The sequence below is a fragment of the Triturus cristatus genome, chromosome 2_1 (assembly GCF_964204655.1).
Source record: "Triturus cristatus chromosome 2_1, aTriCri1.1, whole genome shotgun sequence".
Classification (NCBI taxonomy): Eukaryota; Metazoa; Chordata; class Amphibia; order Caudata; family Salamandridae; genus Triturus; species Triturus cristatus.
Genome location: NC_140581.1, coordinates 896570587 through 896595308, shown reverse-complemented (window position 1 = coordinate 896595308; position 24722 = coordinate 896570587). Strand labels below are relative to the sequence as shown.

The 24722-nt window shown below is 49.9% G+C and overlaps 1 pseudogene; it reads right to left on the bottom strand.

Moving 5' to 3' along the window:
- The window catches only part of LOC146866057 (T-box transcription factor TBX3-like), a 91279-nt pseudogene that overhangs the window by 20073 nt on the left and 46484 nt on the right, over positions 1 to 24722 (bottom strand).

Genomic DNA, 24722 nt, shown 5'->3' with positions numbered 1-24722 from the left:
TCATCCTTCAGCCCGACCCTTTTCAACATCTACATGGCGCTGCTTGCCAACGTCGTCTGAGCACACCACCTCAACATCATCTCGTATGCCGACGACACCCAGCTAATCCTCTCCCTCACCAAGGAGCCGGCCTGTCGAGGCTAGCCACTATGGTTCTAATGGCACGGGAGCAGAACGATGCTAGTTTCCAATGCCCCTCTCAGAACCTTCCTGCTAGTATCTCAATAAACCATTGTAGGTAAGTACCAAGGGGGGAAAGGGGAATGGGACAGAGAAGAGACAGCTCCCAACACTCTGCTTGTTCTGCCAATCTTCTTTTCTTCTTCGTAGTGTTCTTGTAGTGCTAAAACACATATGTAATGTGTAACTTTTCAATTTATCTAATTATAACTTACTTTCCTTAACATTTAGTATTGCTTGTCTTACAAGGATAAGATTGGGAGCCTACTTCTCTTCTTACTTCTCTTTTTGTTTTCTTCTTTATTTATGAAGAGAAGTGGGGTTCAGTAATCTTCTTTCTTCTTTTTCAGGGACGACAGTGCCTATCCTGCTTCAGCTTCCTTCACAAGAAATGATATAGGTAAGTATAAATGTTATTTATTTAATTCTGTAATGGTGTGCCTCTAATTTCTATTAGTGTACTTACAGTGAGTTGAACTGAACTGGCTGTATTAAATGGGAATCTGGGAATTCATGTCTCTGCCTTTCTTTCTTGTAACACAGTTTTAGTAAAGGCTTTTTAGCTTCGTAGTATAAATTTGCAGTATTGTGTTTTTTAAAATTTATTTTCCCTTAAGCTCTTCCTGTGCTTGGAAAGCGTCTGGAGCTCTAATTATTACACACGAATATCTCTGACTCTGGTAGGGAGTTATTTGTTTAAGGGGTTTCGTTTTCATGTTAGTTTTAATTAGCTCTACATGTCCTTAAAAAGAGCCTTGATTTATGGTGGGCTAATCGTCACACTGGAATAACTCTGACTCTGGCTGAAAAGTATTTGGTTTAAAGAATATTCCCTTTTTATTTAGCTAAGAGGAAACTCGTGCCTGGGTTATAGATATTTTGCCTCAGCTGACTGAACACAGCTGAAATTGGATGTTGAAAGGTCACACCCGCGTTCAGGAGAAACCAAATGGTTCTGACAGAAATTGTCTAATGAAAGCCTCTGAAAATACCCCGAAGGTTTAGAGGGGAACTGAGGAAGCAGTTTTAAATACTTTTATTTCACCTCTATCCTCCTGGTGATATTTAGCATCTATGCTGTTAGCTTTCCACAAAAGTATTTTTTTTTTTTTTTTTACATGACAAGAATTAAACAGTTCACTGACCTTAACTCTGGGAATTTTACCAACCGTCGAATCTAAACCTGGTGTGCACGCAAACTACCCTGACTGACTTCCACGATGCCCATGTAAATTCGTTGGTCTTCCTTGAAGTACTTTGGTGAAGTGCACAGTGGAATCTTGGAGCGTGCTTTACCAGTGTGTGATTAACCTAAATGACTAGACTGCTACACAGCGATATGCTGCAGCAGTGTTGAAATGGTAGCGGCCATGTTGGAATTTCTACGATGCCAACTTGCTCTCTAACTTCAGGGATCAAATGCCTTTTGATGGTTTTGTGAGGGTGAAATGGTGGCCAGAGTTAAATAAGGAGGAAACCTACCGTGAGTCCTGACACGGCCACCGCCAAATCCAACCTCCACTAGGGAATGAAGGCCGTCGCAGAGTGGATGAAGACCAGCCGTCAGAAACTGAACTCTGACAAGATGGAAGTCCTCATCCTCGGCTCCACGACTCCTGGTGGCCGGCTACGTTGGGAGCTGCCCCGACACCCACCAACCACGCACGCAACCTGGGTTTCATTCTGGACTCAACGCTCTCCATGACCCAGCAAGTCAACGCTGTCTCCTCCTCCTGCTTCAACACCATCCGCATGCTCCGCAAGATCTACAGATAGATCCCCACCGACACCAGAAGGATGGTCACCCAAGCCCTCGTCAGCAGCAGGCTGGATTACGGAAACGCCCTCTACGCGGGAACCACGGCCAAACTCCAGAAAAGTCTCCAACGCATACAAAACGCCTCCACACTCCTCATCCTGGGACTCCCCCTCCACAGCCACATCACCGTCCACCTGAGAGACCTGCACTGGTTCCCGATCAACAAGAGGATCACCTTCAAGCTCCTCACCCACGCCCACAAAGCACTCCACAACGCCAGACCGGCATACCTCAATGAACAACTCACCTTCTACACCCCGAACCACCAGCCTCGCTCCGCAGACTTCGCCCTCGCCACCATCCCACGCATCCGCTGAACGACCACCGGCGGCAGATCATTCTCCCACCTCGCAGCCAAGACCTGGAACACCCGCCCCATTCACCTGCGACAGGAGACTTCTCAAGACCTGGCTGTTCGATCAGTAGCTGCTTCACCCCCCCCCCCCCCCCCCCCCAGCACCTTGAGACCCTCACGGGTGAGTAGCACGCTCTACAAATGTTCTCAATGATTGATTGATTGAATAGGCAATATTTCTAAGAGGATGGCTAAACAGGAAGTGGTCATTTTTTCAATGAATGGGAAGGGGTCACTGATTGGAGTGAATGGGAAGGGGTCACATATCAGTGAATTGGAAGAGGTGACCTATGGAAGTAAATGGGAAGGGGTCACCTATGCAGTGAATGGGAATGGGGCATCTATGGAGTGAATGGAAAGGTATCACCCTATGGAGAGAATGGAAAGGGGGTCACCTATGGGAGTGAATGGGAAGTGGTCACCTATCAGAATGAATGGGAAGGGGTCACCTATGGAGTGAATGGGAAGAGGTCACTTGTCTTAGTGAATGATAAGGGGTCACCTTTGGACAGTGAACCAGAAGAGGGTCACCTATCAGAGTGAGCGGGAAGGGGTTTACCTATTGGAGTGAACGGGAAGGGGGGTCACCCGTCATAGTCAATGGGAAGGGGTCCCCTGTCTGAGTGGAATGGAATATGCATGCCTTTCTGAGTGGCCTGGGGGCCATCTTCCAGACTGAATGGGAAGGGGTCGCCTATCGGAGTGACTGTGAGGGAGGTCTCCTATTGGGGTGAATGTTCGGGGGTCACCTATCCGTAGGAATGGTAGGGGGGTCACCCATGGGTGGAATGGGAAGATGACACTTTGCCAGGATGGACTGGCAGCACGCTCTACTTTTTGAGTGAACAGGAAGAGGATACAAGGTTCCTATTTTTTTGGGGAAGGACCTACCTTAAAGAGTTATATGGTGTGCATTTTGGGGCTCACCTTTTTGAGTGGAGGTGCCCACGGTGAAGATGACGGGGGATGAAGGCTAGGCGAAACATTTGAAGGAAGGCTGCTCACTGGACGAGTCGTCAGAGGTTGCTGTGTCGTTTTCTGGTGGTCTTCGTACACCCTCATAGACTGCAGGGTCAGTTGCTTCCTATGAACACAACATGGTTGTTACATCATGGGCTGTGTGCATACAGCAGCTTCACGTTACCATCCCAATACAATGCCAGCGCTGAAAGGAGCATGTTTTTTCTGGGCTAAGGACTGACCAGGAAGGATTTCTTCCCTCGAAAAGTGAATATTATATATCCTTTTTATGCATTTTTTCAATTAGTCTGATTATTAGAGAACATACAACCTAGGCACCAAATTGGCAGTTTTCAATAATAGTTAGAAAGCTAGGTCCCAGGAAGTTTCTGTAACATTCCTGTTCTTAAACAAACTGAAGGAGTCGTTGACAGATAGAGTTGTAATCCATCTGTTTTTGTTTCTCTATTATTGTTTTTTTTTAAGAATCTTAAAAAGGTAAGCAGGCTCGTACCTATTAATGGTACTGCAGGTGGAGTGGCACCAGGGTTCAAGAGTGGGAGCTCCATTTGCACCGAGCTATGGTTGTGTTTCATACCTAACTTGGGGGTGAAGGGAGACATTTTTTTAAGCTTGCGTCTGGCAGCATGGCACCCGTGCTGTACCACTGGGTGTATTAACAATGGGTCCTTGCTAATTAAGTGTCGTGCGGGGGGGCGTATGTCCAAATGTGATTGTGGGGGGTGGGGGGTGAAGGAGGGTCTGAAAGCTAGAAGCAGCTGGGGCTGAGTCCCAATCACACCAGGTGACTCTCGCGCCAACACCCATCCCTTGTAAGAATCTTCCTGACAGGGCTCTGAAGACACAATGCGTTTTTTTCAAATACTTACTTCCTTAAACTAAGGGGAATTATATCACGGTGAAATGGAGTAATACTGTAAAAAGTTTCCTTCTTTGTTAAAACAAATATTCACATCTGCTGTGGGGAGTCACCGCACAGTGGAATTATATGGCCTTTCCTCTACACACAGCCTATATGGACATGGTCTCTTGATGAAGTTTCTCCTGCTCTGGTCCGGTCCCGGGGGACCACGACATCCAGTGTGCTTTGCGCCCGTCGCCAGCTGCCGGTAATCAGAAGAGCGCCTGGAGGTGCCACAAGAGGGAGTGCAGTTCCCCGCAGCGTGGGTCCCTTGATGAAGTTTCTCCTGCTCTGGTCCGGTCCCAGAGGACCACGACATCCAGTGTGCTTTGCGCCCGTCGCCAGCTGCCGGTAATCAGAAGAGCGCCTGGAGGCGCTACAAGAGGGAGTGCAGTTCCCCGCAACGCGGGACAGGCGCGCGGACGAAGGCCGGACAAAGGGCGTCTGAGGCCGTCAGAAGTCGGAAGAGGCTGGGCTGGGCCCCCCCATGAGAAATTCCCTCTGGTAATCCCAGCGACGAAGTGGCTCCTAGGTCATCGACTCGCGGTTGGCGAGACAAGGAGCGAAGACCGTGACTGTGAGTGACTGAATTAGGCTATAACCCCTAAAATTGTACTCTGGTTTGAATCGAGGGGCAGAGAAAGGGTGTCTTGGTAAAAGGAACAATCTTGGGGTGGTTCTGTAGATTTTCTAACTAGAGAGCGAAAACTGTAGTTAAGTGGTTGGGATTACAAGTCCAGCCCTCCATCTAACTGCAAAATGGCTAGTACTGTGCAAACAAGGTCATCCAAATTGGGTCACAACATCTCCCCAAATTCTCGACCTGCGACCAAGCAAAAGGGCACTCTCCCCTCTACATCTACATCTATACAGCCTACTGTGATTGATAGAATGCTTCAAAAAGGTGCGGTATCCAGTGAAATCGAGCGCACCGAAAGACGATTATCGCTAACCCCGCAAATTGATCTTATACCCATGCCCCAAGAATTTGAGGATTATGTTACCCCTAACAGTCCATTTGATGTATTAGTGCCACCTGCTGTGGAGCCTTTCAGTACTCAGATGAATAAAGAGGATTGTGGAAAAACCAAAGTTGGGGGAAAGGCACCTCCTACAAAGATAAAGGGGGCTAGCCTTAGGAAACATAAGCATAAGCATAAGAAGGGTAAAAACAATTCTGTTTTGACTGAAGCAATTTGCGTGGGAGAGGGGGGAAGCACGGCGCATGTGCCGAGATTACAAGCACCCCCTAGTTGGGCGTCCCAATTAATTACTGACTTGCAATCTCATTTTGAGCATCTTATTAATTCACAGATGAAATTGATTGTGAGTCGGTTGGACAAAGTGGTTACACTATTAAAAACAAGGGAGGGGGATATGGGTGTTATATTGCCCACTCCCGTAGTAACTGTAGTAACTGCCTCTAGCAGCTCTGGGGCTTCTTCTGTGAACTCGCCCCAACCACAATTTGGCAAACATTCAGCTGCTCTTTCAAGTTTTATGACAGGGCCAACACTGCCATTAATTCCCCAACGTGAGAAAACAAGTGGTATCCCCACAGGAAATCCCCCAAGTCTTGTGGAGGCAATTACTGCTCAGTTAGCAATTACCCCTCAAGGTACAACTTACAAGCGGAATGTTCTGGAGCCCCTCCTGCAGGGTCAACCTAGGGGGCTGCCATCCAAGGAGAATAATAAGCAGTTACCTTGTATAAATTTGCCACTTGAGGCATCCCCTTATGTTGTCATACTAGCTGGGGTACCTGAGCTGAAGCCTGACCGTACAGAATCATTTATCGAACTAAAGAACAAAATAACGTTCTGGTTAAATAGGAACAGACCGCTTCCAGGAAACGAACAGGGGGAAATCCTGTTTGTTCGAAGGGTGAGTTGGGTGGGGAATAGACACTAGGACATCATTGGTGACTGTGTGGTAGTAAACTTTAGGGACTATAGAGTAGCTGATTACATCTTAAGATGGGGGTCCTCAAACCAGACGAGTAATATCAGGCCACTGCCCCTGGGTTATTTTTATCAGATGGGAAAACCGAGCCATGGCAGAGGCCATGAACGTCAAGGGTGAATTTTCAGCCCTAATAGTGGGTTGGGCCCCAGCTACTCAATGCTAGACGTTCTTCCTGGATATCAAGGTACACTACCCCTAAGAAATAGATTTGATCCCCTGACATCACTAGAGGAGCTCGATTGACTGGAGAATATTTGTGCACCCCATAAGAAACCATTACGGGGAAAAGGGATGCCTCCTCAACACTTCTCAGGCCATATCCCCACCTCTCCACCATATATCGAATGCGACCATGGGTCATGAGGCCAGCATAAAATGGGGTTCCCAGACGAGGCACCAGCACGATTCCTCGAACCTTTTAACTATAAAGGAGGTTGATCTCACAATGGAGAATTTTGGTATGATTCGCTCTGACATTGTGATAGTCTCCCCGGTTTCAGCAAAATATAATGGGTCTCAGGTTAGGTCAGAAGGGAGAGAAGATATATTGGGGCCCAAATGGACATCTTTGCTCTTTAAGCAGAGAGAGAACCAGCGACATTGCTCCATGGTCTCGTAGAATATTGCGGGACTCTCATCAAGAATTGGCTCGACTGACTGGGCTGATTTTGTAGTGATGCATGATATTCTCCTCTTCCAAGAGACCTGGGCTACCAAGCCCCTTTTTTTCCGGGATATTTAAAAAATTTTAAACAAGCAATACCAGGGAGAAGGGGAAGGCCAATAGGAGGCCTGGCTGTTTGGATTAAGCAAGAGGGGGGATGGACAGCCCAGGAAGTTACCCTTGAAAACCCAAATATTTTGATCTTGAAGTTGCAAAAAAAGGAAATGCCAGACCTCCTTTTGTTTAATGTATATGTTAGAGGACTTCCGGGAGGCAAAACTTCGCAAACATTGCTAGAATTAGAATGTTTTTTAGACACTTTAAGCAATCTGACTAATGTCATTCTAGCAGGAGATTTTAATTGTACTTCTGAGCCTTTAGATGGGGAAGATATGGATTTGGGAAGTGAGGAGGATGCCAAGTGGGATATTCCCCAGCTCTCAATCCCACCCATAAAGAGATGGTCTGATGCAGCCCTGCAACTCAAGGGTCTTTGCCTTGATAAAGGTTTCAGGGCTGCAAATGGGAGAACCACCTCGGACAGGATGGCCGGGAATACTTTCAGTGTGGGTCCTAGAAGCAGTTGCATTGATTATTTTATTTTGAGTATGCCTCTCTGGCCACTGCTGTTGGACATGGTGATTCTCCCGAGATGTGAGAGTGACCATGAACCATTAGTTATGAGTTTCAAATCTCTATCCTTGGCTACACTACCACCCCAATGGTCCAATAACATCATTCCAGACGATTTAATCATTGCTAACAATATGAGAAGAGTTCGGTGGCAATATGTTGCTGAAAATGATGAGGCTAGGGATTCAATAAAAGCTCTCACTGATGCTGCTCTTCTCTCTCTCCTGGCCTGTGATTCCCAGGAGTCTATTAACAACATGATAGTTGGGACGCATGAAAAACTGTTTGGGGACCTTAAAATGTACTTTACAAAACCACAGATAGAGAAGAAGAGACCCCAATCCCGTAGAGCCTCCTGGTACAACTGCTTATGTAGGAAGGCATATAAGACTTTGGCTAAGGCCATCAATCTTCGCGATGGGCAAGCAACGCGACTGGCTCGCCGTCTATACAGAGAGCAGCAAAAGATAGCTCGCAGTGCTTGGGAGGAGAAACATTGGCTGGATTTGTTGGAGGCTAGTAGAGATAGGGACATGATGAGATTTTGGAATATTTTAAAATGGGGGAGTGGCGACATTCCTAACACTCCCGAAAATAATGTCTCCCCAGAAGTTTGGGTTTCATATTTTGAAGCACAATTCAGGGGGCCCCCTAGTGATTTCTCGGTCCCAATGGACCTAACTCAAGAACCTGCTGTCTGCTTCACAAAAATAGAGGTCTTTAGAATTTTGAAACTTATTCCACCTGGAAAAGCCCCGGGCCCAGATTGTGTCCCGGCGGATCTATTCTTATCAGACCCTGAAACCTGGGCTACGTATATTCTATTCCTGGCTAATGCTGTGGCGAGTAGAGCGTCACTACCAAAAACATGGGCAGGAGCCGAGATTGTTCCCATATTCAAGAAGGGGGATTGTTCTCTCCCGAATAATTATAGGCCTATTTGTCTGATAGATAGTATCCAGAAAGTGGTAGCTAGACTGGTCCTGGGTAGACTTCAAAATTGGATAGAGGAAAATGAAATATTAACACCTTTACAGGCCGGTTTTCGCTCCCACACTGGTACCATCGACGAGGCTTCTCGATTTGTGGCTATTCACTGGAAGGTAGTAACTTTGGGCGGAGGGTCGCTGTACACTGCTTTTATTGATTTAAAGACAGCTTTCGACATGGTTCCACGTGCCAAATTATGGCAGGCGCTGCGCTTGATGGGGCTATCGCCAGCACTTTTAAACATTATCGTCAAACTTCACCATGATAACTACGCACAAGTACGTTGGGGGAAGAAGGGGAATGTGACAAGTAAATTTAAGGTTGGATTGGGAGTCAGACAGGGCTGCGCCCTGGCCCCCACTCTTTTCTCGTTGTTCATCAATGTGGTTACACACTACTTTGATGAGCAACCGACAGATGCACCAAGAATTGCGGGTCTCCATACTCCCCTATTGATGTTCACTTTGTTGTTATCGCGAACATAAAGGGGATTGCAGGACGCACTCAATTGCTTTGAGGCCTTCTGTCGTGACCAGGATTTAGTTATAAATGTGTCAAAAACAAAATTTATGGTTTTTCGTAAGACCAAAATAGTGAGGGGGAGGGTTAGTTTAGATCAGGCCCCCCTGGATCAAATTGATGCATTTATGTACCTAGGGTTAACTATAGGTAAAAACTTTTCCTGGAAACCACACATTGATATAATGAATTTGAAGCACTCCCAGTTGGTGGGAGTTCTACTTAGAGAACACAAGCAATCTAAATCCAAGCCCATTGCTCCAGCGCTGCAAATGTACAACAACAAGGTGGGGGCCTCGATTCTGTATGGTGCGGAGTTGTGGGGCTTCAGTGACTTAGCACCCCTTGCCGTAGCACATAACAACTTTCTTAGAGCCCTTTTAGGACTCCCCCTGTATATGGATACTGGAAGTAGGAACATCCGAGATCAGGCCCGGTTCCGTCCAATAGCCTACTGGCACCGGCTGTGGACAACGCCTGAGCTGGCTCAGTATGCTCGGGCTCTGAGCGAAGTCAAGAAAATAAATACTTCTGATAGAATCCAGTGGTTAAGGGAACTCAAGTCTACATTAATAGCTATGGGGATGAGGAACCTGTGGAACTCTCCGTCCTCAGCTGTGTTCCCCTCTAAGAAGCAACTAAAAGAAGCATACTGGTCTTATATTGACCAGATGCGATTATCCCAGAGCACTAGTATTGTAACAAGTGGTTTCTTGGAGTTTAAGTTGTCTTTGTTTATCGAGCCTTACTGGGAGATTATTAGGAGTACCCTGGAAAGGAAGCTATATCACCAATTCAGGGTGGGGTCCCTACCATTAGGGTTTTTTATGCTCAGTTGGAAACAGGGTTGGGATGGTCTATGCCCGTTTTGTCTAGGCACGAGGGAAAGAACTGCCCATTTTTTCTTCGTATGCCCATCCTATAGGCAACCACGCCTAAATGGCTAGTCCCAACATGTAAAAACTTGTGCTTTAGGGTAGCTTCTGCAGCTCTTAGGGTGCTCAGGACCGATACGGAACCCACCATTGTAATAGCTGTGGCAAAATTCTTGGGGTGGGCTTGGGCGATAAGGAAGATGAAACTATGCTAGTAGATTTAATTCCTCCTGTTGCTTGTTTTTATGTCAAATTGTTTTTATATTTGATTTGTGTTTTTACTCTGTAAATGATTTTTTTGTTTAAATTTTTTATTAGGGTTTTGCGTACAAATTAACACAATGTATGTCAACCATATTACATATGAATCAGTTTTGTGCATCAGTGTGACTTAACATTGCTTTTTTCAAGGGTGGTTACACTGGTTGCTTTGTCTCTGGGACTTTCTGTTATTACTAAATCCACATGTCTCCTACCAGTACGTTCCAGTAGATCGTCACTTATGTCATCCCGGTGGTGCTAATGTGTCACGTGATCTCTACCGTCAACTCGGTTTCCCTCTTACTGTCTGTGTAGCTCCTCCCTGGTGACGAATGTAGTCAACTGTTTCAGTAACTAGGGCATCGGTGTTTGAACTGCCGATGGGTACAACTGCTAACTGTGGGGAGGAGGGGAAAAAACCGTGAGAAAGGAAGAGGAAACGTATAAGGGGGGTAGAGGGGAAACTAAGGAAAGGATCATAAGGGGGGAGGGTGTAGGGCGGGTTGGGAAGGGCTGCCGCGGTGGTCTGTGCGCTGATTAAGAGTAGGTGTGTCGGACTCGTTCTAGGGTAATCCTGGGGGGAAAACGGGTCGGTGCGCGGGTACGCGAGAGGGGACGGGGCCTCCGCTCGCCTCTCCTAACGAAGCTCTCTACTTGTCTATTGTACCTCTGCTATTATCCCTGGGTCTCGAGTGGTAGGGGGAGCGGGAGGAGTGCAGGGATTAGGCTGTGTCGTGTTCTGTGCTTCTCCTTCTGTACATTGTTGTTTGAACTGTATGAGGAGTTGGGCCCACTCCATGGATATTGGGTGTTTGCGGATGCCCCTCGCCTCTTCCTCTCTGATTGTCTCCTCCTCCGCCGCGCCCTATTTTAGTAACGCTCCCGTCCAGGCTGCTTCCGAGGGTCCCGCTGGGGCCCTCCAGTGCATAGCTATGTTCCTTTTCGCTAAGAGGAGAGCCAGAGAAGCAAATCTCCATTGCACTTTTGCGGTTTTCTTTTTTGGGGCTATCCCCAGAGCACATGCCTCCCACGTAGAGGCGACCGGGAGATCAGTCGTAGCTTGGAGCGTGTGGTGCACCGTGTCCCAGTATCGTAGTATGGATGGGCAGGCCCAAAATATGTGTTTGAAGTCTGCGTTCAACAATTGGCAGCGGGGACAGCGAAATTGCGTATCGGGGTAGAATCGGTGGAGCTTGTCCAGTGTCAGGTACGCACGGTGCAGGATGTTGAACTGTATATTTTTGAACCGAGCGTTCCTGGACACCTTTTTTGGAAATTCCAGTGCTTTGCGCCGCTCTGAGTCGTGAAACGCTCGGCCCGCATCCTCCTCCCATGCGCCCCGGAGCCCGTCCAAGGAAACATCCGTCAATTCCCGGATCGCTTTGTAGTGCCTCGTGATTAGATGGCTACCGGCCCCCATGCGCAACAGTGTGTGCATCACCGGATGTGTCGGGGGCTCCCCCTCCCGTAGGTTCCAGAGTTGATCACCAGTTTCTAACACTTGTCTGTGACGTAGGAATTGTCCAGGAGGGAGATCATACCATTCGATCATTTGAGCAAATGTCTTCAGTTGCCCTTCCTGGAACAACGCCCCCACCTCTGTGATGTCGTGGTCGGCCCAAACTCGAAGGGCTCCCGCGGTGTAGTATCCGCCGTTCCGGGGGAGTCCCACCAGGGGAAGCAAGGGGGAGTATAGTGGTTGACCCCTGGACATGTGGTGTATTCGCATCATGCATCTGCGAGCTATGGCCACCTGTAGCGGGTGCGTGCGCACTGGTGCAGTACCTGACAGTAGCAGTCGCCGGATCGCCGGGAGGGGTATTCTGCCTCTCTCCGTGAATGTCTCTCCTGTTTGCCTCTCCGCTGTCCAGTGGGACAGCCATTGGAGCTGCGCCGCGAGGAAGTATGATTCGAAGGACGGAGCTCCCAGACCTCCACCCGTCGTGGGTAGGTATAGTGTGCGCAACGCCACTCTATGACGGCCCCCTCCCCAGACCAGGGTTGTTAATAACGTATCTAACTCCCGGAAGAAGGAGCGTGGCGGGACTATAGGAAGGGTCGCAAAGTAATAGAGCATCCTCGGTACCATGATCATTTTTGCTATGGCGACACGACCAATGGGTGCCAACGGTAGCATCTTCCAGAATCCTACCGCCGATCTCAAGCTTGCCAGCGCCCTCCGGTGGTTACCCTCAAAGAGATCTTTGGGGGAGTGGTATAGTCGCACTCCCAAGTATCTGGGGGCCGATTCGTCCCACGACAGCCTATGCGGACCCAGCGTTATCTCCACACGCTCCGTTTGAACACCCAGAGGGAAGATCGACGATTTCCCCCAGTTTACTCTGAGTCCCGAGGTCTCTCCGAATTCCCACAACACTGTCCATATTGGTGTGAGATCATCCAAGATGTCTCTAACATATATTAAAAGGTCGTCTGCGTACAGTGACACGCAATGGGTCATGTCCGCAATGGGGACCCCCCATGCCGCCCCCTCCCGACGCAGTCTCATGGCCAAGGGTTCCATCGCCAGAGCGAAAAGGATTGGGGACAGGGGGCATCCCTGTCTGGTCCCCCTGGACACCGGGAACGGGGCCGATATGAGTTTACCGAGTCTCATCCTGGAGGTGAGATCTCTGTACAGGAGCTGGGTGTAGGCCAGTAGTGTGGGACCAACGTCTACGCGTTGTAGGACCTCGAACAGGTAAGGCCACGACAGGGTGTCGAACGCCTTTTCCAGGTCCAAAATCAGACATGCCGCTCGGGGAAAACGCTCTTTTGTTTGGTCCTGGATATGGAAGAAACGACGCAAATTATGTGAGGTGTTGCGGCGGGGAACAAACCCACATTGGTCGGGATGCACCAAGATTGGAAGTATTTGGCTATAACGATCCACCAGAATTTTCCCCAGGATCTTGCAGTCCGTATTCAGGAGCGTTATCGGTCGGTATGAAGCCGGGAGCGTGGGGTCTCTGTGCGGCTTCAGGAAGGTCACTAGCATCGACGTCCGCAGCGATACCGGGAGTATCTTGTTGGCCAGCGCCTCCTCGTATACGGCGGCCAGTCGTGGCGCCAGTTGCGCCGAGAACTCGCTATAGTACTCGAGTGGGAATCCGTCCGAGCCCGGCGCCTTCCTGCGGGCCAGAGATTTGATTGCCTGCTTCACGTCCACCGGTTTGATCTTCTTGTCGAGTTCCTTTCTGTCTGCGGACGGGATCTTAGGATGAGTGCCCGGTCTAGGAAACTATCTAGGTCCCCGGGCGGTACGGCACTTGGGGACCGGTATAATGCCGCGTAGTAGTCGTGGAAGATGCGTAATATGTCAACTTGGGAGTGTTTGAGCTGTCCATCTGGGGCCATAAGTTCTGTGACGAGGTGTGGTGTTGTGTCCTGTTTGACCAACCATGCCAGAAGTGATCCCGCTCTGTTACCCCCCCGGTGTGCCTTAGTCGCGTATGCCCGAAAGTTGTATTTGCGTAGATCACGTAGCATTTCTGCGTGGGAGGATTTTGCCGCCGACAGTTGTGCCGGGGTTGCTGTCCCCTGATCCACCCTTTTGGATATGTCCTCTAATTTAGTTTCTGCTCGTTGTAGGGCCCTGTCCAACACTCTCCTGACCCCCACCCCTTGCTGGATCCAATGCCCCCTGGCGCTGACCTTGAATGCGTCCCACTCTATAGACCTAGAGGAGGCCGTGCCGTCATTCTGTTGAAAGTGTTCTTGCATGTATTCCTCGTGGGTTTGACAGAATACCGGGTCGGTGAGGCATTCACTGGGCAACCTCCACGTTGGAATTGGGGGATAAGGGGGTTTCCATCTAAGGACCGCCACGTGTGCATCGTGATCCGACACTACTCTACCCAGATAATCTGAATCTTGGACTTTGGGTAAGAGCACTGCCGAGCATAGAAATCTATCTAGTCTGACTCTTAGATCGTGTGGGACTGAGTGAAAGGAGTAGAGTTTGGTGGTCGGGTTGCGGTCCCTCCAGATATCTGTTAACCCCCATCTATCTACCCAGATGCGGAAGCATGCAGCTTGTTTGTGTGCCGGTGAGTGCATCTGCGGGGGATGTGATCTATCGAGGTGCGGGTCTAGGGTGCAATTGTAGTCCCCTCCCAGGAGCCACGGGATAGACGTGTGGTGTGCCAGTGTGTTCGTGAGTCTGCCCCAGTATCTCTCCTGCTCTACGTTGGGGGCATATATACACCCTATGAGTAGTTGTTGGCACTCCAATAGCCCTATCAGCACCGCGAATCTACCTTCTTTGTCAATTAGCCTGAACTGTTCTCTGAATGGTACCCCTGGTCTGATCCACACCAGCGCGCCCCTTGCAAAGGCGGAATACGTCGTGGCACATTTGATGCCGCGCCATTTTTTCTGTAATCGGTCCGCCTCCCCCGCTGTCAGGTGTGTCTCTTGTAGGATAGCGACTTGGGCTTGCTGTCTTTTAATGTACGCATAAGCAGAGTATCTCTTACGGGCCGTATGCATTCCCCTAACGTTCAACGTGATAAATTTGATGTCTGTGCTAGGGGTTCTGCTTGACATATTGTGAGTGGTTGGGTTGGCATGTATGTGCTGCCCTGAAGTCTTCTCGCCCGCTGGTCCCACCCCAGCGTCTGCCACCTACCGTCTGTCTGTGAGTGGTGTCGTCTGTAATCGCTGCTCTGCCCGCTCCGGAGTAGGTGGGGAACAAACAAAGAAGAAGAAGGGGGGGTGTAAACTGCAACAAAGGGGAACAGTCCCAATACGAGGGGCATATCGCACGTGGCAGTATGTCCAAACGGAGTATCATGCTGAAACTTTAGTTCGTATCTGAGGGGGTGGTGACTTCGGCGGTTCCTGGCTCTCATCCTCACGGCTGCCCGCATATTGTCAATGTCTATAAAGTTCCTGCCCGTACTCTGGCTGCTGCGGGCCATTCAAGTTCAGTGGGAATGGTGTTCCTTGGCATCGTGAATGCGACTCAGGCGGGTGATCTCCGTCCCGTTTCGGCGAGCTCTTATATCAGTTCGTGCATCCTTGTCCTTCGTGCTGGTCGCGTCGGTTCTCTCGCATGTTTTGGCCATTGATGACTCACTATATGAGCGTGCCCACCGTCTGGGGGGGTCACTATCGGGGGTGTTGCGCTTCTCTCATCGTCCGAGCTGAATAAATGCGGACCTCTCTCTAGGTCGGATCCTCTCTCTTGGGGACTCAGCGTGGCCACTGCCTGCAGCGCTTTCCTGCGTTCCGTGATGATTTGCGCTAGGTCCGGTGAGCTTGCAGTAGTGGTGCCTGATCGCACGCTGAGCTGCGTGGGGGCGACCCTTTGAGGTCGGCGTCCCGAACTGCCGGACGGTCTGTCCGTTTGCTGACTGGAGCTGTCTCTGGGGCGCCGCGCGTGTTGTTCCACCCAGGTTTCCGCTTCCCGCGGATCCATGAAGAAGTGTGTCTCACCTTCGTACATGATTTTGAGGCGGCCCGGAAAGTGGAGGGCATATTGTATGTTCTTCTGGCGCAGGGAGCGTTTCACCGCTAGGAAGGTGGTTCTTTGTTGCTGGACCGCGCGGGAGTAGTCCGGAAACAGCATGACCTGTTTGTCCTCTATTTGCAGTCTCCCTTGCTGCCGGGCCGCCCGTAGGATAGCGTCTCCGTCTTGGTAATGTAGGAGTTTCATCAAGAATGGACGCGGAGGCATGCCGGGCTGTGGTTTGCGTGCCGGTACCCTGTGGGCTCTCTCCACTGAGAAGAAAGCGGTGAGGTCTTTTGCGGGCGTGAAGGTTGTTACACAGGCGGTGATATATTTAACCGGGTTTGATCCCTCTATTTCCTCCGGTAGATTCATGACGCGGATATTGCTTCTTCTGGAGCGTCCTTCCAAATCGTCCGTCTTAGCTTCCAGCGCCTTTATTCGCGTTTGGAGGTCTTTCAGGGTACTGTGATGTTGTTGTACCTGCGGCTCCATTGACTGGATCGTGTGTTCGTTTTTTGCAACTTTATCCGCCAATTTCCTGTGGTCGTCGTGTAGAAGGCCTAGCTCCGACGCTAGCTCGCCGAATTTTCCCTCTAACGCCACTCTGGAATGTTCAATGGCCGCGAGGACCTGGTCTAGTTTCTTGGACATAGGATCTTCGCCGGTGGGCCCGTCGCTGGGTTGGGGTCGCACATGGGTCGAAGGGTTCGTCTTCTGTTGATTCGGGGCCTGTGGCGCCCCTGTTGTGCGTTGACGACCCATATCGGGGGGGGGGGGGGATATCCTCTCCACTCCGATGGTCGGTTACGTTCAGTGGTGCCCACCTCCGATGTGGCTGGCGTCCCTTCTCCGCTTCCCACGGGGCTTCTCTGTGGAGTTTTGTCCCAGCAAATGGACCTCGTCTACTCGGGGGGGGGCGATCGCGCCGTGTGCGCTCCCCCGACCGCCGCCTTTTCGGTGGTCCGGCCCCAGGAGGCGATCCCGGGTCCCACCAGGGTCCCCACGGTTAGGAGGAGTCCACGGACGCCCGCTTTGGTCAGGGAGAGCTAGGCCTCTGCAGGGGGGGTGCGCCGTTCGTGGGTCTGGGCGCCGATGTGGTGGGGTCGGTCCCGAGTTATCCGTGCGTCGTTCCTCTGGGGGGTAGGGCGGCCCCGGGACCCCCAGCGCCGAATGTTCCCCTCACCAGCTGCTCTTGCCTGCGGTATTCACTGTGAGGGGCCCCCGCCCTTTGTGTCCTCCTGGGGTTCACTGCCTTCGAAATGTGTGGGGAGCCCAGGCGATCCGGCCACTATCCCCCTGAGCCGATCGCTCGCCGCTCGTTCGCGATGTCCTTTCAGAGCGGTCAGCGCTGCGCTATTGGGGGTGCACCTCTCCTTTACGCCGAAGCTCGGTGCGGGCGCGCCTCATGCGCCCTGCAGAATGCTCACTGGGGTCCCACTGTTAGCGCCGCTAGGAGCCTGGTGCCAGCTCGCCCCCATGAGTTCCTCCCATCCTTCCCGCTAGCCGGTTGGTGACGTGCGACTTGTCCCCCCGTGGCCTCCACCGGTGCCGGAGATCTCTCTGCGTTTCCACGTTGCGGCCGTGGGTGTTGGGGCTCACCTGCTGACTGCCCGGTTCCTGCTGAGTTGGCTCTGCCTGGGCGGGGTGGGGGGGGCGTTTGTCCCCCCCGTTGACACTCTCCCTCAGGTCCGGCAGACTGTCTCTGGACTCCGCTCACTCTGGGAGGGGGGAGGGGCACCGATCTCGCGCTCCCCTCACTCACGGTGGTTCCCGGCCCCGTCGGTCGTCTTTGCGAGGCGGCGCTGCAATCGCTCCGGCGATAGATCACCGGGGACTGTGGTTACTCCCTCCGTTGGGACCAGATGTGGGCTGGAGCACCGCGTCCGCCTCCGCCTCGCTGGGTCGGATCGCCTCAGGTACGATTCATGGGGGCCGCCATTTTGGCCGTCAGCGGCGGGCGGGTTCCCGCGTAGAACCTCCGTAGCCGCAGCCGCTCTGATCTCGGGAATTCCGAGTACACTGATGTCACCCCTGCAGTTTACTGGCTGGGTGCACCGAATCTCCCGGGTGGTGAGAGCCGGGGGCAGGTATTACTGACTCGTGCCGGGCCGCCGAGCAGGAGCCTCAGGAAGAGGAGTCCGCCATCTTGGCTGGCTCGGCCACGCCCCCTTTACTCTGTAAATGATTATATGAATTGTATTTTAAACTTTGTTGTCTTTTATGATTTTTTTTCTAAAAATCGAAATAAAGACTTGACTTGACTTGACATGACATGGAACAAGGGGACATGGAGGGACTTCCCGCAGCGTAGAGTGAAATTGTACGGCCTTTACTATGCACACATAAACACAGCCTATATGGACTTGGCAGGCGCTCAGTGGAATTGCCCGGCCTTTCCTATCTACAGAGCCTCTCTGGACACGAGGACATACACACAGGGGCAAGTGGACCGCCTTCCACACGAATACCGTCATGCTCTACAATTTCTGCCCCCTCCCGAGCTCTCCTAAGGGGGGGGCGGAGCTGCACAACAACCCCACATATCTTCGCGGGGTGTTTGTTTTCTGGAAGGTGAAACAGCTTAATACGTTCCTCTCCCCGAGCTCACCTCTTCTCTCGCCTGCCGTTGCCCATGTCACGAAAGCCCTTGGTGAATGGATTGTTATCAATTTTTAACTGGGTTATCTGAAAGAAAGAGAAGGGGAGATGGGTCAGGTCCTCCTTTCACCTTATGGTTAAAAAAAAGTAATTTATCTCCGAGCAGTGTCTCAGAGCAGGAACACAAGCCAGGAATTTAAGAACACAAAACTGGAATGCAAGGATAATTCCACACAAAAAACAGAATACATAGATTCATTTAAAAAGGCACCAGTCTTGCCATATATTATCTTTGCTCTCTAGCTCCCTCTCCCTCCTATTCATCTCAACTATGTCAGGAGAGCTCACAGCCGAGGCAATTAATGGCAGTGATTTACCTGCCCGCAGTTAATCTGCTTACACTGAGTAATGGGCATTACATGGAACGGTGTAATTAGGATTCCCCATCTCTTAAATTCAAGCTTTAATCTAAATATTTCATCACGCCACATTTATGGATGAACGCATTATAGCTGCCATAAACTTTCGTGGTAATGAAATTGCCTGCCAGAGAAAGGGCGAATCTCATCTGGCGCACCCGCTCCTACAATGGCCGCCAGGCCAAAAGTGGCGATACAACTCTTTCGTTGGACGTTTATGATTGAAAAAAAGTGTTTTACCCCCCCACTCCAAAAAAGAGGCGATTTTTTTAGCACAATAAAAACAAGCTCAGTCATCTTGTTAACAAATCAGCTATGCTTGTTTTCTTGAGTCGGAATTCTCCTAAATATGGCCGTGGTGACAGCCTTCCCTTCTCTCACAAGCACAGCTCACATCACTGAGGCAGCCACGCCTCCAGGAAACCCCCAGAAAAGTACAGCCATTTTAATAAAAATGAAGCCGCACGGCTCCGAACTCCTAAATCAGATCGCTTTTCTTGTGTGCCGGAACCAGGAAATAAAGCCGTGGGTTTGTCGCGCTCGTGATTTCAGATCTAGAATTGCAGTCTGGCTGCGTGCTCTGTTTTTACGCCCCCTAAAAAGTTACATAATGTAATTTTTCCCAAACTTGATTGTTGAAAATAGCGAAGTGCATTTGCAGGTTTTCTGTTAAACTGGGTGCTATATATCTTTTTTTTTAACCTTTTTATTTCTCCCTCTGTCCGAGGCACAAGATGGCTGCCAACACTTCCTGGTTAGGCTCCGCCCAGACATATATATATTTTTGCCTTTAATATCTCAACAACTACTGAACAGATTTACACCATTTAACAAAAAAGGACTCTTTCTGAACCAAGGGCTACCTTTTTGCCAAGTTTGGTGTGATTCCGTTCAGCAGTTCGGGCTGTAGCTTTGTCTAAAGTTTCCTATGGAAATTAACATGGGGAAAACGCGATTTGGGACCCCGCTTTTTTCTCGGCCCGCTTGTCGAATCACCCCGAAACTTTCAAGACAGGAGCTGACCTGGGGAGGAGCCAAGATGGCGACCGGGACGGCAGCGTAGACCCCCGGCTCCGTGAGCCTCCGCGTCCCGCACGGATATCCTGCCTGAGATCCTCAACTTGTGCTACGTGGTCGTGTTTCTGAAAGAGAGGGGCTCCCGACTGTGTGACTCCGAGGTTTCTAGCCGTGCTATCGCCGGAGAAAACTGCATCTGAACTTTGCGGCCTGTGCGGCCCTGGAGCCGGGACATAGAGTGGACGCCGTGGCTGGGTGGCAGTGCGACAACAGCGGCCGGTGGTGACTGGGTGGAGTCGGTCTACCGGAGCGAAGCCAAACTCGGCCTACATTTCGGCGTGGTCACTTCTACTGCCCAGTGTAGCTGACCGAGTGCATGACCGGGGGTGCAAATCTTAGATCCTCCGGTGGCTGCCCCTGCCTTGCTGGTGAGCGGCCCGGCCGCCGTCCGTATCCTGCCCCGATCATTGCGGGCCGCCCCCGGATTTCTACGGGAGCTGGTCCGTGGTGGGGACGACTGTTGCCCGTGACCACGGATAGTTTTTTTGCCTGCCCCCGGAACCCGGTCACCCGCGACGTGGACATCGCGACGCTTGTCCTGGGGTCCCGGCCCCGGTGAGGGTCGGGCATACTTGGCGGCCATCTTGGGTCGATGAAGCCTACCATCCTGTCTGCTGGGCCGCAGCGGGCCTGTGAGCGTACGATTTTTGGGAGTGTGGCGGCGAGATCACAGAGAGCTGAGCTGGGGTACGGCGACCTCCTCGAGGCTCTTGGTACTCTTCACTCCTCCTTGGTTCATGGTTTCGTGATCTTGGGGAGTAAGCTCGATGGTGTGGCGTCGGAGTTGGGGCAGTGGCGGCCCGCCTGTCCGCACGAACACAGAGTCTACCTACACTGCGCGCAGGAGGACGCTGTGGCGGCCCCCCCTGAGGTTAGTACACGACTGGACGCCCCGGCCAGTATGCTACAGTGTGTTCGACCTTCGGAGGGCCTGATCTGTCCCGGGGGCGTTGGACCTGAGTGGGATGTGGTGGCCTCATCCCGTGCATGCCCTCCTGCGACCCAGAGACAACTCCAGCAACTAATGTCTCTTTTGGCTGCTTCTGCCTTCCTGAACCTTGCGTGCAGTGCAGATCCTAGGGCAGCACTTGGAAGCCTGTTTCCTCACGCGGCGGACTGTGTTGATGCTCAGAGATTTTCACCCCACCTGTGTGCGTCGCTTCTCTGTCGTTGTTGGACATTCCTCTGCCTAGGAACATTGGGTATGGTGCTGGGTCGAGGGGTTGGCATGGGCAGAATTCCACTGAGTGGTCAGGGATGAGGCTGGCCCCTCGGGGATGGTCGCCTAGTGGACGGGCGGGCTTGGGGTGGTGTGCTCTCCTGACATGGCTACTGGCACAATAGACGCATAATGCTCCCCATCGTGGTTTGAGAAGATTGTTTCTGTGCTGTTCCTTGTTCACTTTAGGGGAACCTCACCGTGCGGGAGGGAGAAGCCGGGGGTCTGTTATGAAGGCCCTCCTCCAGTTTATAAATACTTTCTCTACCCCCCCGTCTGGTGGGGGTTCTTTCCTACTTCTTTTTCCCTATTCTTCTACATTTCGGGTCTGGTTCCAGGGCGACAGGCACACTGCTGGGGGGGGGGGGCCGTACTCATCTGCAGAGGTGCAGGGTGGGGGGTTGGGGGAGGGGACTCAGTATTCCTTCATCTTTTTTCCATGGCCTCCTTTTTCTTCTCTGATTCTTTTTGTCTTTCTTTTTCTGGGATCAGCGTGATACACCTCCTTTTGCTATGCCTCGTTGCCGTTCCATGTGTTCACAACTTCCGGGGTGTTCTTGGGGAGTTCTGGCGGGGGACTGCGGGCGCAGCTGTAGACTATGTTTTTCTCCATCCTGATGTTCTTGTGTTTGCGCCATTGACCGAATAGATTGCTGTAAATCGCTAACGTTCATTACTCTGCATATCCGTGATCGTTGTTTTAAAATTGCTTGTCACCTGATCCTTCTGCCTTGTTTCATCATAAAATGAAAACCTTGTTCTCCTGGTGCCCTACTTACGCTGTTCACAGTATTAGCAGTACGATTTTGCTCCCTGAAGTGCTGCCTGTGTTTATACTTGTCATTATTGTTCTGATTGCTTAGCGGCCGGCCCCGGGGGGTTGTAGGCCCATACTTGTTCTTATTGAACTGTCAATAAAGGTTTTCAAAAAAAAAAAAAAAAAAAAAAAAAAAGACAGGAGCTGACCGGAGCGCCCCACTAGTTTTGAAGATTTCATAAAGATTCGTCAACCCGCGCCAAAGTTATTAGGAAAAGAATATACGCTTTTCCTATGGAAACTAGGTCCTAACTATAACTACCTACTGGTGACTGCCAGTAGGTAATATATATATATATATATATATATATGTATATGTATATGTCATTAAACAAATGTCCAAGCTTCTAGGGGCGCACTCCCATCAGACTGCACCATCCGGTTTTCATTAGAAGGAAAGAAACTCACATTGCTGCTCCCCTGTGCTTTGTCTTCAGACCTGACGCATTTCAAGGCTTTTGCGCCTCTTTCTCGAAGGTCATTTGCATACTGACTCGTTCAGGAAGTTCTGTTTTAAGCAAATTAGTACATGCCAAGCCCTTGAAACGCATCAGGTCTGAAGAAAATGCACAGGGGAGCAGCAATGTGAGTTTCTTTCCTTCTAATGAATACTGGATGGTGCAGTCTGATGGTATAGCGCCCCTAGAAGCTTGGACATTTGTTTGATGATTGATGACACGGCAGTCCTGCCGTGGAGGGCAGCAACATCCTTCGAGCAAGCAAGGAGGCCGAGGGTCGGAACTAAATCCAAATCCTGTCACGGCGCAGTAGACTGGGATAAAATAAACTTGCTTGCTGCTCCTGGGCCCACTCAGGGTACGAATCAATGCTTTTAAATTTGGACTCCATTGCAAGACCTACTATAGGTGATATTTTGTTCTGTGTGGGACTACCTATTCCAACATGCATAGGGCGCACTGAGCGTGGCCCACATAGGGCGTGGCATGTACTAATTTGCTTAAAACAGAACTTCCTGCACGAGTCAGTATGCAAATGACATTCGAGAAAGAGGCGCAAAAGCCTTGAAATGCGTCAGGTCTGAAGAAAATGCACAGGGGAGCAGCAATGCGAGTTTCTTTCCTTCTAATGAAAACCGGATGGTGCAGTCTGATGGGGGTGCGCCCCTAAAAGCTTGGACATTTGTTTAATGATATATGTATATGTATGTACATATATGTGTATATATATATATATATCTTGCTTCGTCTCCGTAAGCAGCTGTCGTTTTCTACTGCCATAAATCAGAGTGCAGACCACAGAGTCCGTGTTGCCATTCAAGATTTATTCAGCCACAGCTAACACGGTCGGCATGATGCGTTTCGATCCCAGAAGGACCTTGATCACATATATATATATCTATTACCTACTGGCGGTCGCCAGTAGGTAGTTAGAGTTAGGACCTATTATCCATAGGAAATCCGGTCCGCAACATTCTATTTGGAATAACTTTGGCGCAGGTTGACGAATCTTCACGGAATTTTCAAAACTGGTGGGGCGATACAGTCCGCTCCTATCCTGAAAGGTTCGGGGTGATTCGGCAAGCAGGGGCAGAGAAAAAAGGGGGGTCCCAAAACATGTTTTCCCCATGCAATTTTCCATAGGAACCTTTAATTGCAGCTAAAGCCCGAACTGCTGAACGGAATTACACCAAATTTGGCAAAGAGGTAGCCCTTGGTTCAGAGTCATGCCTTTTGGTTAAATGGCGTAAATCCATTCAGTAGTTTCTGAGAAAATCAAAAGTAAAATCACATATATATCTGGGCGGAGCCTAACCACACATCTCATCGTGAGATCTGAATGGCTGTCAGCACTTCATCCAAGAAGTGTTGACAGCCATCTTGGGACCAATATACATGATAGCAGCTCATTAAACTGCATTGCAGTTAATAGAAGGTTTTAAGACTTTAGTTACATTATAAATCATTTGTTGATGGTACCATACTCATTTTAGGAATTGTGGTGTGTTCTAAGGTGATTTTACCATGTGAAAAAGCCTTCTGCTGGGATATCATGAATCATGTTTGAGAGAAAACTATTTTCTCATGCTTTTCCCACAGAGGTTTGGAAGATGATCTATAAGCTAAAGTGGGAGCATATTTTCTGTAAATTCACATTATCTTTCTCAGTCATGTGAGAATGACGTCTGACATTCTCAGTAAAACATGTACATCCAACAAAGGCAGAGACTGTCAGTTGATTCCTTTGTGTTCTACTGTAGCTTCCCAGAGTGTTCTAAAGAACAACTAGAGCGCTAACAGTCTTACTTATGACAAAAGTATTGCACACCTGAAGCCATCTTGATTGGAGTAAAGTGGTAACACTTAAAACATTTAATTTGCAAAGGAACAAAATGAGGGGGTTCATTTTGCCATAGAAAATATGATTAGTACTGCAGAAAGAAAAATTAGGGCACATTTTGACTTCTCAAATCCTCTTCTATTTCATTAAAAAATTCTGACATGCAGACTGAAACATGCACTTTGAATACCAGCAGCAGACTTCCCTGGTGAGCAGTAGCTTTACTACAGTGATCTAATGAGCAACTAGAGTGCTAACATTCATAATTTATGGCAAATGTGTGACACATCTGAATGCCTTCTTGATGGAACCAAAGTAAAAAACTGAAACTATTTCCTACTGAGGAGACTGCAGTAAATGAGGAAATTAGGAAACTTCATAACAAATAAGTCCCTGAAGATGGCCACCAGAGACAAAAGAGCCCAAATGTAGCACAAATATCACCCAGATGTAGCCCAAGTATAGCCCAATGACAGAATGTCCCAGAGTGTTCTTAAGAACAACTAGAGCGCTTACTGTCTTACTTATGACAAAAGTATGGCACACCTGAAGCCATCTTGATTGGAATAAACTGGTAACACTTAAAACATTTAATTTAAAAAGGAACACAATGAGGGGGTTCATTTTGCCATAGAAAGTATGATTAGTGCTGAAGAAAGAAAAATTAGGGCACATTTTGAGTGACTTCTCAAATTC